Source organism: Suncus etruscus, chromosome 3 (genome assembly GCF_024139225.1).
Source record: "Suncus etruscus isolate mSunEtr1 chromosome 3, mSunEtr1.pri.cur, whole genome shotgun sequence".
Classification (NCBI taxonomy): Eukaryota; Metazoa; Chordata; class Mammalia; order Eulipotyphla; family Soricidae; genus Suncus; species Suncus etruscus.
In genome coordinates this window covers 124,066,613-124,084,662 of record NC_064850.1, presented here as the reverse complement: position 1 = coordinate 124,084,662, position 18,050 = coordinate 124,066,613, and the positions used below count along the sequence as shown (strand labels likewise).

Below are 18,050 nucleotides of genomic sequence, written 5' to 3'. Positions count from 1 at the left end.
GATTTATTTCAGCTTAAAACCATAGTCAATATATTGCAAGAGATAGAGCATATGTTCTTTTTTGTTTCGTTTGTTTGTTTGTTTGTTTGGTTTTGGTGTTTGGGCTACACCCATTGACACACAGAAATCGTCACTCCTGGCTATGAGTTCAGAAATCTATCCTGGCTTGGGGAACCATATGGGATGCCGTGTGTTCAAACTGAGGCCTGTCCTGGGTCCCTGAGTAAAAGGCAAACCTATCACTGTGCTATCACTCTGTATCCTAGATCATATGTTCTTAAATAAATTCTTTAGAACCATATCATTTCTCAGAAAATTGAGCTTGTGGCACCATGCTTGTAAGAAGACTGGACTTACAGAAAGAAAGAATTGTCCAGAGAACAGCTTCAGGAATGAGACAATCAGGCACAGACATGGCTTCTCTGCTGTGGGCTTACGTAGTGCCTTTTCTTGGCGATCAGACTCTCTTTGGGTAACTCTTGCTTTAGAAAGACACACCAAACCATTATAATTCATTTGGATGAGGCCTGCAAGTTATTGCCACTTTTCAGATCATGTCCCTAAAATCCCCCTTACCTTCATCTTTGCCTCTGGTTATCTTTTCTTTTTTACCCAGACTTTATGAAAACTTTATCCTTTCAAAGACAACTACGAGAACTGCTTTCCCATATGATGTTGCTGTACATATCAGTCATCACCTCTGTCAGGATCTCAGCTCCATCTCAACCCTCGTCATCATCTCTAATGGTCTTCAATGCATGAATCTAACCGTCAAGTGGGAAGGGAGCAAGTAGGTATGTAAAGGCATTATCCAGAGTTAGAAACACAGTCTGAAGGAACCTCAGCAATCTTCTCTTCACCCGGTACTGGCAATATTGTTCATTCTAGACAATAGGTGCTTATTAATTGAATTTCATGTTACTGCTCATCTTGAATGTATCATAGGTTTAGTCATAGCAGTGGCAATAATTTACCAGTATAATATGTTTCCTGATTTTTCAAAGTGCCTTTCCCCTTTATTGCAACTTTAATCCCTATAATATTTTTGTGAATGTGGACAATAAAGCAGATGCTAGACAATTTGTATACCGAATATAAGAAACACTCTAACCACACATTCAATATACCTGTTTGTTCAGAAAATCTAAATATTGAAAATATTGCTGCATCTTTTCATTTGGAAAGATGTTTACTGCAGCATTAGTTATAAATCAAAACATGCTATTTTTCAAACCTTGCATAACAAGAGACAGGGAATCTACATTCTTGCATTTAGCTCAAGAGTAACAAAAAGGTCTCGACAAATTAGAGTTCCAAGAAGTATAAATGCAATGAATAAATTAATATGGGCATTGATAGATGAATAGGAGAGTTAAATAATTCCATTGTGCAGCTTGACTGAGTAACTTTGTTTGCAGAAATAACTGTAAGATCAGGCACTTGTTATTTGAAATATACTGGAGAAGAAGAATGAAATTGATTCCTTAACCTAGCAAGTGTTGGGAATAGAATCTTAAAGTTAAATTTGTAGCATTAGGTTTGAGAAACCTCTATTTATGTCAGCGTCATCTGAGAAAGAATCTTCTGGATATTAAGTGTACTGGCACAAGAAACGGAATTACATTTCATATTTCCAGAAACATTTTAGGATACTGAACTCTATGAAACCCAAATGTAGGCTAACACACATGTGAAATTATTTCTCTTTAATAGAGCATGTGCCATTTTCAAATAGAAATCTATGAGGAAATTTTCTAAAGCCATGACAAGTGTGTTGTCTTGTATTGAGAATTTATATTAATAAAGAAGGGAAAATAACAACTAAATTAAATACTGTACCATCAAATTCTATGATGTTTATCATTTTAGTAAGTTTTACCAGTTAATTTGAATTAACTTTTTTTCCCTTTTTCTCCTAGGGCACTTTCTACCATCATAACATCATCTCTATATAAGGAGCACCTAGATATGAGAGCTGGTGTAGACCTTTAATTTAAGTCTATCTTATTTCCCTTGGGAAATTTTAGAACTACTGGGTGGAATGTTTGAAAACGGATGAGGGGGGGAAAAATCTCATGAAAGTAACTTTTATATATGGGAAAAATAGATGACCTTGTCTAACTTTGCCTTTTTTGATCCTTAAAATTTGATTAAACCATGTTTATGTCACTCACCAAAAAAATAACAGAATCTTTCTACCCTCACAGTAGTTAGGAAGCTGAGATTAAAAGAGGATCAGACTTAAGACTTTTGTTTCTCTTTTTAAATTCCCCCCAAAACATCCAAAGGCAGTTTCTAACTCAATAGTTTATGATTAAAGGTTATCTCTTTCATGTCACTATTTACAAGAAATCTGTAAATATAAAAAATATATTATTAAAATTAAAAATTGATGTCTTTAAAATAGTATCTGTAAGATACAATAAAAAAAGAAAGATGTCTTCAAATTGCTATGTCTAGAAATATATGTAATTATCTTCTATAATGTAATAATTTGAGTTAGGAATATTTTAAATAAAATTTGCTATAACTTCAAAATGTGGGACATTTTCTGTCATTTATGTGTGAATTGTTTAGTTCTTACAATGAGTAAAAATATATGATCTTTACAATTATTACTAAAGTTTTAAATGCATCATGTGATATACTTAGTGATGCAATTAAGTTAAATTTCTTAAGTGTTTACTATTTCTCATGCTTCTGAGCAATTTATAAAAATGAACAATAAAATTTTAATATAGCTCTCCGATACAGGTTCTATTCTGAAGAAAAGACTGTTAATAGGGATAATGAAATAGATTTTTTGGTGACAGGGCGATAGAATCATGGATAGAGTACTTGCTTCCACATGCAAGCTCTGGTTCAACCTCTGGCATCCCATTTGGCCCCCAGATCCTGCCTGTAGTGAATCCTGAGTCCAAAGCTAAGAAGCAAGCCTTGATGACATCTGAGTTTGGAAGAAAAAGAAGGGAAGGGAGGAAAATGAGAAAGGTGAGAGAGAAAAAAATGGGAGGAGAGATAAAAGAAGGAGGAGGAAGTGGCAATAGAGGATTAGAAGGAGAAAAAGAGAAAATGGAAAATGGAAGAAGGACGAAAGAAGAAAAGTTGTAATCAGAGCTGGTGCTTTTTTTTTTTTGTATGTTGATTGATTGGTTGGTTTTTATAACTGCTATAGTTGGGATGGTATTTAGACTTACAACTCCATATGTAACTCAAATTGGAAAAGCAATCTAGGACTTGTATAGGAGTATAGTTGAAAATAAGCCATAAAGACACATTTATACACATTTATATAAAATATTCAATTTAAAAATGGCCACACATGTTGTGCTGTAATTACCAGGATGATCCCAGTAGCTTATAACCAGCTTATAACCAGTTTCAGTGCCTTTGCTGCACTGTTTCCACACGGGATAAAAAGTATTGAAAGGATGAGAACCAGGCTCACTAGCTTCTCTTTACAAGGAACCCATTATCAGCATTAGAAAGAGAAGTCTCGGGTCTTCCTAAATCAATATCCTTTTGCATGATCTTGAAACCTATCCCACCCTGTTTAGATCTGTCATTTCCTCCCCTACTCAGAGACATCTCAGTAGCTTTTCCTCCTATTTACATCTGAATGTTGGCTGGAGATTTTACCATGGATTATGGTTAATTTTACAGATTCTACTTTTATGACATCAAAGCCTCATCATTTAGTGTCACTGTTGTTTGTGGGGTTTTGGGGGGAGTTAAAAACTGAAATATTACATTTAATAGGCTTCAGCAGTAAAGTGAAACTCAGTGAAAATATGAGTATATTGTTAGCAAAACTACTTAGTTATAGGTTTAGTTATAATATAGCAAGTCTCATTAAAACATGTATATTATGTTCAATATACATGACTCTGGCTTTGAATCATTGAGATTTCTGTAGGACCATAGGATTGCTAAACATTTGTAGCTGTTATTATTATTCATTGTCATTCACAGAAATAATCACATTGATATATTAATGTATACCATACTTTTCTTTCCTTTCATGCATTCTTTTAATCAAAATTTTAAAAGAAAATTTTAGTTTAAAGTATTTAATCAGGAAAGTGAGTTTTTTTTAAAGTTCTAGTGCTAGAAGTTGTTGCCATAGTGATTAGGCAAGAAAAAAGATATGAAGGGCATTCAGACAGGAAAGAAAGAAGGTAAGCTCTCACTGTTTGAAGTTGAGATAATACTATATTTAGAAAACCCTAACGACTCTACCAAAAAGCTTCTAGAAACAATAAATTTATATAACAAAGTTGCAGGCTACAAATTAACATGCTAAAACCAATGGCCTTATACATCAATAATGAAAGAGAAGAAATGTACATTAAAAAAATTCATTCACATTTATGTCACAAAAACTCAAATAGCCTGGAGTCAACTTAACTAAAGACAGGTAGGACTTATACAAACTACAAAACCCTGCTTCAAGAAATAAAAGAGAACACAAGGAAATGGAACACATACTTGGTTATGGATTGGCAGGATTGATATAATTAAAATGGCAATACTCCCAAAGCATTGTACATATTTAATGCTATCTCTCTAAAAATACCCATGACATTCTTCAAAGAAGTAGATCAAACACTCCTGAAATTCATTTAGAACAATAAACACCCACAAATAGCTAAAGGAAAATTTGGGAAAAGGAATACGGGAGACATCACTTTCCACAATTTTAAATTGTAGTACAAAGAATTATTTATTAAACAGGCATGGTATTGGACTAAAGACAGATCCGCAGATCAGTAGAATAGATTTGAGTATTGAGAGAATGTTTCTCAGACATACAATCAATTAATTTTGATAAAGGGACAAGAGATGCAAAGTGAAGCAAGGGAAAATTCTTCAACAAGTGATGTTGGGAGAACTGGTTAGCCACATACAAAAAAACAAAACAAAAACAACAACAACAACAACAAAAACCTCAGAACTCCAACTAACACCATGTAAAAGGTCAAATCTAAATGGATTAAAGACCTTGATATCAGACCAGAAACCATAAAGTGTATAGAACAACATGTAGGTAAAACACTCCGTGACACTGAGACTAAAGGCTCTTTAAGGAGGAAAACAGCTGGGACTGTATCAAGCTGAGAAGCTTTTGCACCTCAAAGGAAATAGTGACTAGGATAGAAAAGCTACCCAGAGAAAGGGAGAAACTATTCATCCCATTCCCATCTGATTAGGGGCTAATATCTAAGATATATAAGGTACTGACAGAACTTAAGAAAAAAATCTAACCCATCAATAAATGAGGAGAAGAAATGAACAGACACATCCTCAAAGGAAAAATACAAATGGCCAAAAGACACAGGAAAAAATGCTCCACATCACTAACCATAAGGGAGATGTAAATCAAAACAACAATGAGGTACCACATGCCAGTAAGTGTGACACCCATCACAAAAATCAATTACAATCAGTGCTGGCTGGGGTGTGGAGAGAAAGGTACTCACATTCACTGTAGGTGGGAATGGTCTCCATTTTGGACTACTTTTATGGAAAACAATATGGGAATACCCCAAAGAACTGGAAATTGAGCTCCCGTATTATCCAGCTATACCACTCCTGGATATACCCTATGAACAAAAAAACACAATACAAAAATGCCTCCTGCACACATAAAAAAGCCAGAGTCTGGAAACAACCAAGATGCCCTTCAATAGATGTATGGTTAACAAAACTGTGGTACATATACACAATGAAACATTAGGCAGTCATCAGGAGAAATGAAGTCATAACATTTTCCTATACATGGATGCACATGGAAACTTTATGCTGATTGAAATAAGTTAGAGGGAACGAGATAGACACAAAATAGTCTCATTCATCTATGGTTTTAAGAAAAAAAAAAAGATATTTCTGTGTTAATGCCAGAGCAATAGAAATGAGGGCCTGAAGAACATGCTCATGATATGAAGCTCACCACTATGAGTGGTGAGTGCAGTTAGAGAAATAAGTACACTAAAAACTATCATGATAATGTTAATGAATGTGAGGAATAGAATGCCTGTCTCAAATAGAGGCTGGGATGGGGGAGGAGGGAGTTGGGGGCATTGGTGGAGGGAATTTTGCACTGTGAAGGGGAGTGTTCTGTTTATGAATGGAAACCAACTGCAATCATGCTTTTAATCATGATACTTAAATATATGATTTTAAAAATAAATAAAATTAAAAATAGTTATAAATTATTATTATTATTATTATTATTATTATTATTATTATTATTATTATTATTATTTTGGTTTTTGGGTCATACCTGGCAGCACTCAAGGGTTACTCCTGGCTCTGTGCTCAGGAATCACTCCTGGCAGGTTTGGGGGACCATATGGGATGCCGGGATTTGAACCACCATCCTTCTGCATGCAAGGCAGATTCCCTACCTCTATGCTATCTCTCTGGAGCCTAAATTTTTATTTTTGAAGAATATAAAATACTAATAAGAAAAATTTTCAAGGTTAAAGTAAACATTTCTTAACTCATAAAAATAAGTCAAGGAATAATGTTGCACATATGTCTTTATACCTGCCAGTAAATTCACATAATTTAATTAATAACATTTCACAATTCGTTGTGATATATTATACTACGGTTGAAATAATGATCAGAAATAAGAAAATTTTATCAACATCTCATTGAATCAAATTAAAAATTAAAATCTATGATAGAAAACTACTTTAGTGTTGTTATATGTAATTTTTTTAAATCTTAATTCATTCTATTCTGAGTATATTAGAAAGCAACAGGAAACAAAATCCTGAATTTCAGTATGCTTGTGTGAAAAAAGAATATTTTTGGTTTTAAAAATTACCTTAACATGTTTAATAGAATATAAAGTATTATCTTTATTTATAATACTCTTATTAAAAACTCTTAAAGCGTTACCAATATTTATGAATCCACATTAATATTATTGTATTGCTTTACTATATATTAAGTACATCTAAAATAAAGTGAAGCAAAATCCTTTGCTGAGATATAGTTGATATAAAATCAGCAACACTTCTCCCATTTTAGTTCTTTCCATCAGTTGATCAATGTGTTGTAAGTGCTTTTTTTTTTCATCATACATTTAAGAGTGATTGGAAGTACTGAGTACCATGGTGTGAATAGCTTTTACTCTTAGGTATGAAGAAGAAATTGATTTTCACTTTTCCTAAACATTTCAAAAATTGTTAACACTTTCTGAAGCAAAAGATAAAGAAGTAACTCAAAAATTCTGTTAGACTTTTTAAATGAAGTACATAAAATGCTGATATCATCTATTGACAAGTTCATAAATTTATAATTTATAAAGATTGTGTTCTTACATAGCCAGCCAATTTGTACTAAACACTGTGTAAAAATATTTGTGAAGGAGATAAAATATAAGCAATATAAACTGCAAATACTTGAAAGCAAATATTTTTGAAAATATAATTTTAGAAAAACATGAAATTAGAAAATGAGAATCATAGGAAAGATAAAAAACACCTGAGCATTTAGCTATATCCTAGAGAAAGTAATGACCTTATAATAGCACTGCTAATTTTAAGAGCATTCATTATAAAATTTAAAAAGTTGAAGATATCTGACTTTGTTTAAATTCTCTAATTCTGACTTGGGGTGAGTGCAATAGTTATTCATTTTTTTCAATAACATTGCCAATGACAGCCAATTTTTATCACTGAAATATTCATCACCATAAAACATAACATGCATTCTTTAGTGGGATTGTCACAGATCATATGAATAGATGTCTGATTGTAATAGGAATGACTAATGTAGCATCAAGTTAAAGAATTTAAGAGCTCATATTGCTACCAACCAAGACAACCCTTAAAAATATATGCTAGTCACTTTATTTAAAATATTGCTCCAAGCATAGTGCATGTCTACTCTAGTAAGGTGTAGTTTAAATTATCTAATCCTAGTAAAGTAAATTAATATCCGATAGAATATCTGGAAATTGACTTTTAGTCTTGATAAATGTCTTTGAAAATATTAATTGGAGAATAAATGTAAAGAAGATCTATTTTATATCTCTAGTTTATATGCATGTTCTTTGTCATCATAAACATCACAATTTCTGCAGTTACAACCTTAAGAACTAATACTTTTTACAATGTTATTAATATGTAACAATATCTTTAAGTATACTGATATCCAAAATATAAAATAATTGTTTCCAGCTTAATTACTTAAGTGGTTGCAAGTGTCAATAAATATAATACTTTCTCAATTGCTCCTCAGTCTTTTGGCTAAGATAAAAGTTAGGATTTGTTTTTATCAACTTAGTAACTAATACAAACTCTATACCAGGACAATATATTGCATGGGATTTGGGGGCAGGGATATGGAAAAGCAGATTGCTCCAAGTGTCTACTCTAAATGTCACCTTGGTATTACAGTTCATTCCAGAGGGGAACACAAGATTTGGGGTAAAGTTGGTATTTAAAAAATAAATTTAACTCACTATTGGTCTCTTGTATTAACTTTTCTCTTTGAATCATTGTAGCTTTATCCTGAAGTCATTTTGAGTTATTTCTGGACGAGTCTTACAATAAAGAAATTAAGAAAGAATTATGCTTTCCATATTTTTGGTTTATAGAATCATTGACATAATGACTATTAAATGCAATAAAAGTGCCCAGTGTTGTCACAAGGAAAGTAATGATTTAGGCCTGAATATAGTGGACCTAAAGTGAAAGAAAACTTGATTGGGAAGGGTATAATGACTCTATTTGAGAAAAACAACTTCAATTGCAATGATATTTGAAATTCATTTAGAAAAGTATAGCTGAATTATACCCACAGTTTTGCTAGTTTAAAGCAATTTGTATTTAAAATACTTGTAATATTTCACAAAAATTTAGTATACCGGATTAAAATTTGTATAGTTAGTATACCGGATTAAAATTTGTATATAAGTTAAATTAAAATTGTATATAAATATATATAAATATATCTAATTTCAGTTGAATATAACTTTTATATGATTTAGGCATGAATTCTAAAGTCAAGAATATCTATCCATATGTTTCTTTTTTTTTTCTTTTTTCTTTTCTTTTCTTTTCTTTTTTTTTTTTTTTTTTTTTTTTTTTTTTGCTGTTTGGGATACACCCAATGATGCTCAGGGGTTATTTCTGGCTATGTGCTCAGAAATCGCTCCTGGCTTGGGGGACCATATGGGACTCTGCGGATCGAACTGTGGCCCACCCTAGGTCAGCTGCATGCAAGGCAAATGCCCCACCACAGCACCATTGTTCTAGCCCTGTTTTTTATATACTGACATTTCAGATATTTTCATATTATCTATCAAATTAAGCATGTTAAATCATATATAATTTTATGGGAGATAATTTCATGAATATGGATATTTAAATAAAAATGCATAACATCTGAATGCACATCTCATTTTTATTTAATAGGAATTATATTTTTATTTTAATTCAATGTTATTATTACCGAGTTAACATGATGGAACTTGTTTTTGTCTGCTTTAATGTGTTCAATAGTTTGACATATTAATTGAAATACTGTCACACTTGAGTCAATATATTGTTGATTTTATGCAAAAAATGTAAGGATATTAAAGGCATTTAGTAGGTACTTTTAGTCTATGTATAATAATATAAAATCATTTCTCTTTCATAAAAGCAAGGAATGGGTAAAACTCATTACAAGGCAAACTAAAATAATCTATAAATATACAAAGGACTTTATGTCTGTCAAAACTATTGAAATTTGCTAATAAGACTTAGAGGGAAAATGAGCTAAAGATCCAGAATAAAACCTGTACAGATTATTCAGAGCTAAATTATCCATTAATTGTATTTCAATATAAGTGGCCATTGATAGGAGAAGAAAGAGAGAAGAAAGTAAGGGGTGGTGGAACCAAAGTCAACAGGTTTATAGCAGAAGGAATATTGTTTCTATCTCTTGGTGGTAAAAGAGTGCTGACCAAAGAGGCAAGAACAAGTTGAGCATTGTTGAAAAGCATATTAATTATTAAGTCATTGATGGAGGTGGATGATGGTGAGATGGATGAATGGAGGGGCCTTTCTCTGTCAGCCCGTGGCCACGACCTGATCCCCTTCCAGTTCACGGGTCTGAGTGTTCAGCATAGCAGTGAGGAAATGATCCACATGCAGTCAGGTTTAAGGAGACATGAAGCTTTATTGACAATACACCTAACCCACTAGGCTAACCTTTTAAGCAGGCTCTCATCAGCTGTCCTGACATCTCAACCTGTTTCTATTCCTCCATGTAGTCAACTTCTCCTGCTGCTTCTCGCTCAGTCTCCCACTGAATCAATCCCCTTCTGCCCCTCAGACAATTCTTTTGTTACCTACCCAAGACCCTTCCCAGAAAAAGGCTGGTCTTACCATCAGATAAGGTTATGCAGAAAGATGGGGTGGGATGAGTCTATTTCCTACTCACTTAATTACTTCTTTAGTAACTGGGGCAACTCTTCTTTTGAGTCAATGGGACACCTTTGTTTCCCTAAAAGTTGACTTCTGGCAGAAAATGGGTCCCTAAGGAAAGAGGAGAAAGATTGGATTTTTCCCTCTTCCTGAAATTGTAGTTAAATCTCTGAAATTCAAACCTTGAGTCAGAAAGTTTATCTTTACATGATACAATGATATAAAGATCTCTGCTTTCAATAAAATCATATGTAAACTGAGGGATAAGAACTAGTAGAACTACTTTTTCATTTAAAAAAATAAAGCCCAGCAAAATAAATTCTGTATTATTTCTATAACTGGGCCACAGGGACAAATTAATAACCAGAATGTATTGACATCAGAGAACTGTGGAAAATAATTTATCATATTATCTAGAGTTTAGACAGTTTGGGCGAATACATCATCTATTTTTTAATCATTAGAAAAACTCTAGGTCTGCTAAGAAGCCTATATCAAATCAACAAAATACACGTACAGCCAAGCTCAATAATTATTAAAATATTTTCATTGGGAGATGGAGAAAGAGAAAGAGGAGGAAAGACAAAAGGAAAATAAAGATAAGCAAAAGATAAGTAAGTTTTCATTAAAAAGTTAATGTTTCAGTAAGCAAGTTATAAGTATTATACACAAGAATCAAATAGAAGAGGAATGTGTACTTTTCTATTGCTAAATTAATATTTTTTAAAATTATTACCTAATATATTTTCAACAAATAAAGAAAAGAGATTTATTAACTATGTAAAATAAGATGTATATTTTAATTCCAAAGAAAATGTATAGTATGGTTAGAAAATTTATGCAATTTTCCACAATTTAATTGTAAAATTATAAAGTGTAAGATATACAAAATTTGGTAACTTCAGATGCATAAAATTGTTCTTAAAGAATAGAATTTATTTCCAAAGTTATTGATACATATGAAAGATTCTGTCCAAAATAAATACCAATCTCAATCTGAATAAATGTAAGGAGACATAAAGGTATGATTGAATAAATACAAAAGCATTTCATAACATTAAAAATTATTTTAATTTCCTTTGACAAATACCAGTTTAAAAGGGCAACAGGCACTTATTAGATTATTAAATTGAACATTTTAGGTTTTGGGGGGGCTTGTGGGTATACCCATCGGTGCTCAGAGGTTATTCCTTGACCTGTGCTCAGAAATTGCTCTTGGAAGGCTGGGGGACCCTATGGAGTGGAACTGTCCAACCCAGAACATCAGAACACAGGTCCCAACAACATCAGGAAACAAATTCCTCCCTGGAAACACCTAATACCGCCCTGGCACTAACCTGTGCCAGTTATGATATGGCATCCTGACATGAAGAAATCGTAACAACATGATCTAAGAGAGGGTTGCCATATCTCATTATCTAACAGTACAATCAAACCAGAAAACATGGCAGCCTTTGCTCTATGCAAAAACCAAAATCGCCAACTACAGGAGACTGACTTAGATAAACAAGGTCAGGACAGAACCTATGGGACCTATGGGACCAATGAGAAAGGTACTAGCTTAGTCCTCTACCTAGGATTCGTACAAAAACCAAGATCTCTAATGTCAGTTGACTTTGACAACTGTGACTGAGCAGAACTTCTGGAACCGCACTGAAAGACTTTGTCCGAGGCTCTGTACAAAGATCTGAGCAAAACCAAGACCACGAATGCAGAAGACTGATTACAACAATAATGATGGAACAAACCTCTAGAAACATAAAGAAAAATCTCTCTCCTAGCCTTTGTCCTATGTCCTATGACCTACGCAAATACCAAGATCTCTAGCTACAGAGGCCTGGTGTTATCATCCACCACTAAGCGGAAAGTTTCCTGGCACCATAAAAAGAATTCAAGATGTGAAAATGAATGTGTATAGAATGTTGTCGTTCCCATGTCAGTATGCTTCAAGGGCGGAGAAATCCTGTATCTCTTAGGTCAAGAGACTTTTTTTCTCCAATTTTCCCAATACTTACTCTGCCTATGCAAAGTGAGAGAGGGAGGGAGAGGGAGAGAGGGAGGGAGAGAGAGAAAGAGAGGGACAGGGAGAGAGAGAGAGAGAGAGAGAGAGAGAGAGAGAGAGAGAGAGAGAGAGAGAGAGAGAGAGAGAGAGAGAGACAGACAGAGAGACAGAGAGAGAGAGAGAGAGAGAGAGAGAGAGAGGAAATTTTTTGGTAGGTGTTGGTGTGTGTTTTCTTGTTCTTTTTTTTTTTTTTTTTTTTTTTGGTTTTTGGTTTTTGGGCCACACCCGGTGGTGCTCAGGGGTTACTCCTGGCTGTCTGCTCAGAAATAGCTCCTGGCAGGCATTGGGGACCATATGGGACACCGGGATTCGAACCAACCACCTTTGGTCCTGGATCGGCTGCTTGTAAGGCAAACGCCGCTGTGCTATCTCTCCGGGCCCTTTCTTGTTCTTTTGTCTTTTTTTTTTTTTTTTGCGTATCTTTCTTATGTTCAGCATCACTGCGTTAAAATTCACATCCCTTGGGACAGGAGCAGTGTGGCACAAGCAGTAAGGCATCTATCTGGCTTGCCTGCACTAGTCTAGAACGGACTGTGGTTTGATTCTCTGATGTCCCATATGGTCACCTAACCCAGGAGTAACCCCCAAGTGTCACTGGATGTGGCCAAAAACCAAAAAATAAAATAAAATGAAATAATATTCACATTCCTGAAGTGTGATTGTGATGAACATAAACCTATGTATATGACTATGCAGCCACTCTGCCCATTAGTTGAGATCATTTCTGTCACTGCATATTTGCTTCTCCTCACCTTCATTTTGATCGCTTCACATGTTTAGAGTCATTCACTGTTTAATTTTTCTCTCCCAGAATGATAACCTGAATTAGCATAGGCAATGTGGCTTCTTTTTCACAACCATGGTTGTTCTGGAATTTCCGATTTAATCTAATATCAACAGTTTGCTAGTATACATTGCTAATTATGTAAATACACCTCTAATTTGTTGGTCATTATCCTATTGATGGACATATCAGATATTTATATTTATATAATTTATATATATATATTTATGAGTATATTCTAATATACTTGGATGTGTACAAAAAGTTTTTTAATTTTAAGAAAATGCATCACATAATTGACATAACTGATCATAATACATTTGTTTCAAGATAACAGGAAGCAGTTATTTAAAAAAATAAATAAAAATAAATAAGATTATGTGACAAAATGTTTTATAAGGCCAAATTAAGCCCATAAAATAGGCTACCTTGAGACCAGAGATAGTACAGAGATTAAGGCAGAATCTCCCAAAATTACACATATGCTCCTGTGAATTAATTCTGAGCATTAATACAAATGCTTTTTTAAGTGCCTATATTTTAGCTATAAAAACATTCTGTTGTGATCAAGTAGCAATAGAATTATTTTAATGACAAGTAGGAAATAAAGGTTTTCCTTTCTATTACTCAATCATCTCTTAGAACTTTCAAAATCATTCTAATTAAAATCTTGGACACATATTCAAAAGGCATTTGACTGTTAGCATAAGATTTGTAAACAATTATCATCTTAAACAGTATGTATCTGAATGCAGAAGATCATTGGCATCAGATTATCTGAGAGTCCTCTGTGCTTCACAGTTGGCCAACAATTCCCAGTGGCCTGAAATTATTCGTTATAGCAAGTTTACCAATGAGTCTAAAAAATGAAAGCTATTCTATTTAAATCATTTAATCATTTTTGCAGAGAATAAAGATATATATTATGTAATTTTAATCTACTTAATCTACTTTAAAAAATGGGAAAAAAACACAATTCTTAACTTACATGAGAAAAAGCATAAGCATTTCATTACTTTTACAAATAGTAGTATTATGGTCATGAGTTGTCAAATAATATTCTCAAATTAAAGATTTATAATTTAATCTTTATTGCAATTCCTGTACAGGATTGGCAGAAAGTAACTTCACATAATCCTTTAGAAAATTGGTTGAAATAAATATCTAATTATGTTCATACAGATAATCTATTATTTTCTAAAACAAATTAAAACATTTTGTGCAGCTTTCCTGGAAACAGGGAGGCCTCTGCTGGCGTGGGGAGAGAGAGGCCCCAATCTGAATGTCTTCTTACTGAGATTGAATAGGACTAAAGGGCTTCCACTCCCCCTAATTTCCCTCTTCTGCCTCCTGGGTTCCAGGACCACCACTGCATGCCTGTCCTGCGGGGGAGACAGAGAGATCTGTGCCAAGAAGAACTTTAAAGGGGACCCTAGGCCTTAACCCCCTCCCCACTTAACACAGGCAAGGCTGTCTTTGGGGAGTCTTCAGCAACCTTCCTTTCCATCAGTCTTCATTCTCAAAACCACAAGGGCACTAGTGCACTGGTGCAAAAATTACAAGTATTCTAACAGGAGATCATAGTGCTCATAATCTTAGTTTGCTTTTAGGAAAGGAAACGAGATGCTCCATTCTCACTGGACAGTATTTAATGGTAGAAACTCCACATACAGAGCACACTACCATATCACTTAATTTTCTAGACTTGAAAATTGTGATTGCTTTTAAGAATGCTCTATACACAATCTAATCCATGAAGTCTTTTTTCAGTAAAATTTATCATCACCAATCACGATTGGTCTAGAAATTTCCCCAACTAATGTTCACCCAAATGTTCATCATTGCTATTTTGTTTATTCCTATCAAAGGACACTTGAAATAAAGAAAAAAATAGTCTTTTCAATATTTTATAAACTTATAAATAAGAAATAAGAGTTACTTGAAACTAAACTCTTGACCTTTTCCAGTACAAATGCCCTTCCTATTATACTTTATAAAACATATACAAAGATAAATTAATAAACATAGATAAATAAAAATATTTACTTTTATTTTATTTATTTTATTTTAAATAACATAAAAATATCATATCAATGGCCTTTATAAATTCCATGGTAATAACTTTCATTCAAATATCATGACTCAAATCAGCACAGCAAAACAATAGTTAGAAATAAAAAAACATCATATTTTTAAAAATAGCATGTCATTTAGATAACTGTCATATAAAACTCAATGCACAAATAACATAAATTAATTCATAAGTAGACACTTTTCAATGGGCAGTGATAATCTATCCAATTTTAGCAACAAGGATTGTATTAGTAGAAAATGATTGCAGAGTTAGCACTATCATATTTTGTAGGGAGAGTCTTATATTTCTGTCTCTGCCTCTCACTCTCATGGAAGTGGATATATTCAATTTCTAGCTACAGTAAATATAATGGCAACATTAGATCCTGAAAGCCTTAGAAAATGGGTAGCATTTTCTGGGACATGCAATACAGCACAGCAGAACCAGGGGAGTTTTAAAAATTTTCCTAAGACAATAAAATTCCTGTAAATAAAGAATGGGAACAACTTTGTTTAGTAACCTAACATATGTTTTTTTATTCCACACTACTGTCTTTTAAATTAAATGTTTGTGTATGCATGCATGTACATAGCTACAGCATAATATATTAACATACATACACACATGTTCAAGTTGAGAATGGCTTTTGGAAGAGGATTGCTAAGTGTCGGCAAAATAAGCTTTGCCTGGATCCTTCCCCTGGCTTCTGCCTCTCGCAGCATTTATACCTGGACCCTGATATGTCCTGGTACATTAGACCTTCCTTCCTCTCTCAGTGCAGTCACCATTTCGGGATGCTAGGACTCCGACTAATAACTGGTGCTTATGTAATTAAGTCAACTGCACGTCTCTACATGATTGGCAGCTCCCAGACGGCCAGATCTGCCCATCGGGATTTCTTTAAGGAGAGTGAAGCTAAGGGATGAGTGTGGGGAAGATTCTAGCAGAGCAAGGAAGCCACGCATAGATATCTGCAAATGAGGGCAGCACGTCTGCCCATCTAATCTTAGACAAGATACCACTTGGACATCATTCCTGTTTTCATTATGTTGGTAAGTTGTGCTCTGTTAATGTGCTTGGGCTTTCCTAGCATCGCACCTCTGCTATCCCAACACCTTCAATCAGTGAGGCATCGGAGCATTTTTCCTATGAAAAAGTGATGGTTGCAGATGAACAAGTAAATCTGGCAAAGGTAATTGGCCTCTGGCTCTGTTTCCATATTTGAGTTCTATTTTATCTATCATTTGTAAACAATTATATTAGCAGGTCAACGCACGCATTCAATGCAGGAATCCAGTATTTCTAATTGTACTGATATGGTATTTCTCTTTTTACAATGCTGCTGCTCTTTAATATGTACTGTCAGAAACTTATTTTATTTGAATAGGTGTTTTTATGTCTCATAAAGACAGTTTACAGAGGAACATTCTTTTTAAGTTTCAGTGTAATGATTTATTAAACTTTTATTGAATAACAGGAGGTATCTTTGGCATATACATATATTAGATATGCCTATGTAATTTTTCGAGTGTCTGTGGCTGACGTGGCATTGATCCCTGGTATACTATATGGTCCCCTGACACCATTAGTAATTGCCAAGTGCAGAGCCCTGAGCACACCTGGGTTTTATCCAAAAACTTAAAAATAAATAAACATAGTGTTCTTAAGATCAAGGTAGGAGGCTAATATAATTCCCAGAACTTTCCTATTAGATGCCATTATTTACTTAAAAGCCTTTAAGGAGGGTCTGGAGAGAGAGCACAGTGGCGTTTGCATTGCAAGCAGCCGATCCAGGACTAAAGGTGGTTGGTTTGAATCCCGGTGTCCCATATGGTCCCCCGTGCCTGCCAGGAGCTATTTCTGAGCAGACAGCCAGGAGTAACCCCTGAGCACCACCGGGTGTGGCCCAAAAACCAAAAATCAAAAAAAAAAAAGCCTTTAAGGAATTAATACTAACTTTGAACTTAAACAATTTTTCAGCTTTCTTTTTCTTTATATACTTCTGTATTTAAAGAACATTTTCAGATTTTACATCTAAATTTAGACTTTGATAACCTTTTTAAAAATGCAGTCATATGTAGTTATACCATGAGTATAGCAAAGAGTCTTTCTGCATCTTATTTATAAGGAAGAAAATCAGATCAGCATGTTTATCTTTTTTGACTATGTTATAATCACAGATTATCCTATAGTCAAGTTATATAAATTCTTATAACCATTTATTGAGATATACCATAATCCCCTATGTAGTAAAAGTATTACACTATAGATTAGGGGTCCTCAAACTACAACCCACAGGCCACATGCCAGCCCACTGAGGACATTACCCACCATGTCAGCCCAGCTGCTGCCTGTCATTTTTTTTTAACAGAAGGACAGTCATCAGTGATAGAAAGGGCTGGGAATTATGGAAATCAATGTCTGGCCTTCAGGCAGTTAGAGGATGCTAACATCACAGCCAGACTACAACTACCCAAGATTCAGAAGAGTCATTTGTCAGGGCTGCCTGTGCAATGACTTGTGGGCAGTGATGGTTGGAGAATGGGAGAGAGAGAAGACAGAGGCAGCTTAGAGTAAGTTGGCAGCATTATTAAGAGGTGAGTCCCATGGTCACTACCATAAGGAATAGAGAAATTGTGGAGAAGAAGAAATGTAGTTAAAGGTGAAAAGAAGAAAACAATGGGGGCCGGGCGGGCGGTG

At 34.1% G+C, this 18,050-nt stretch overlaps 1 pseudogene; it reads left to right on the top strand.

The window, feature by feature from the left end:
* Positions 1 to 332: 332 nt before the first annotated feature.
* LOC126004448 (elongation factor 1-alpha 1-like) overlaps positions 333 to 18,050 on the top strand; it is a 120,123-nt pseudogene continuing 102,405 nt past the window's right edge.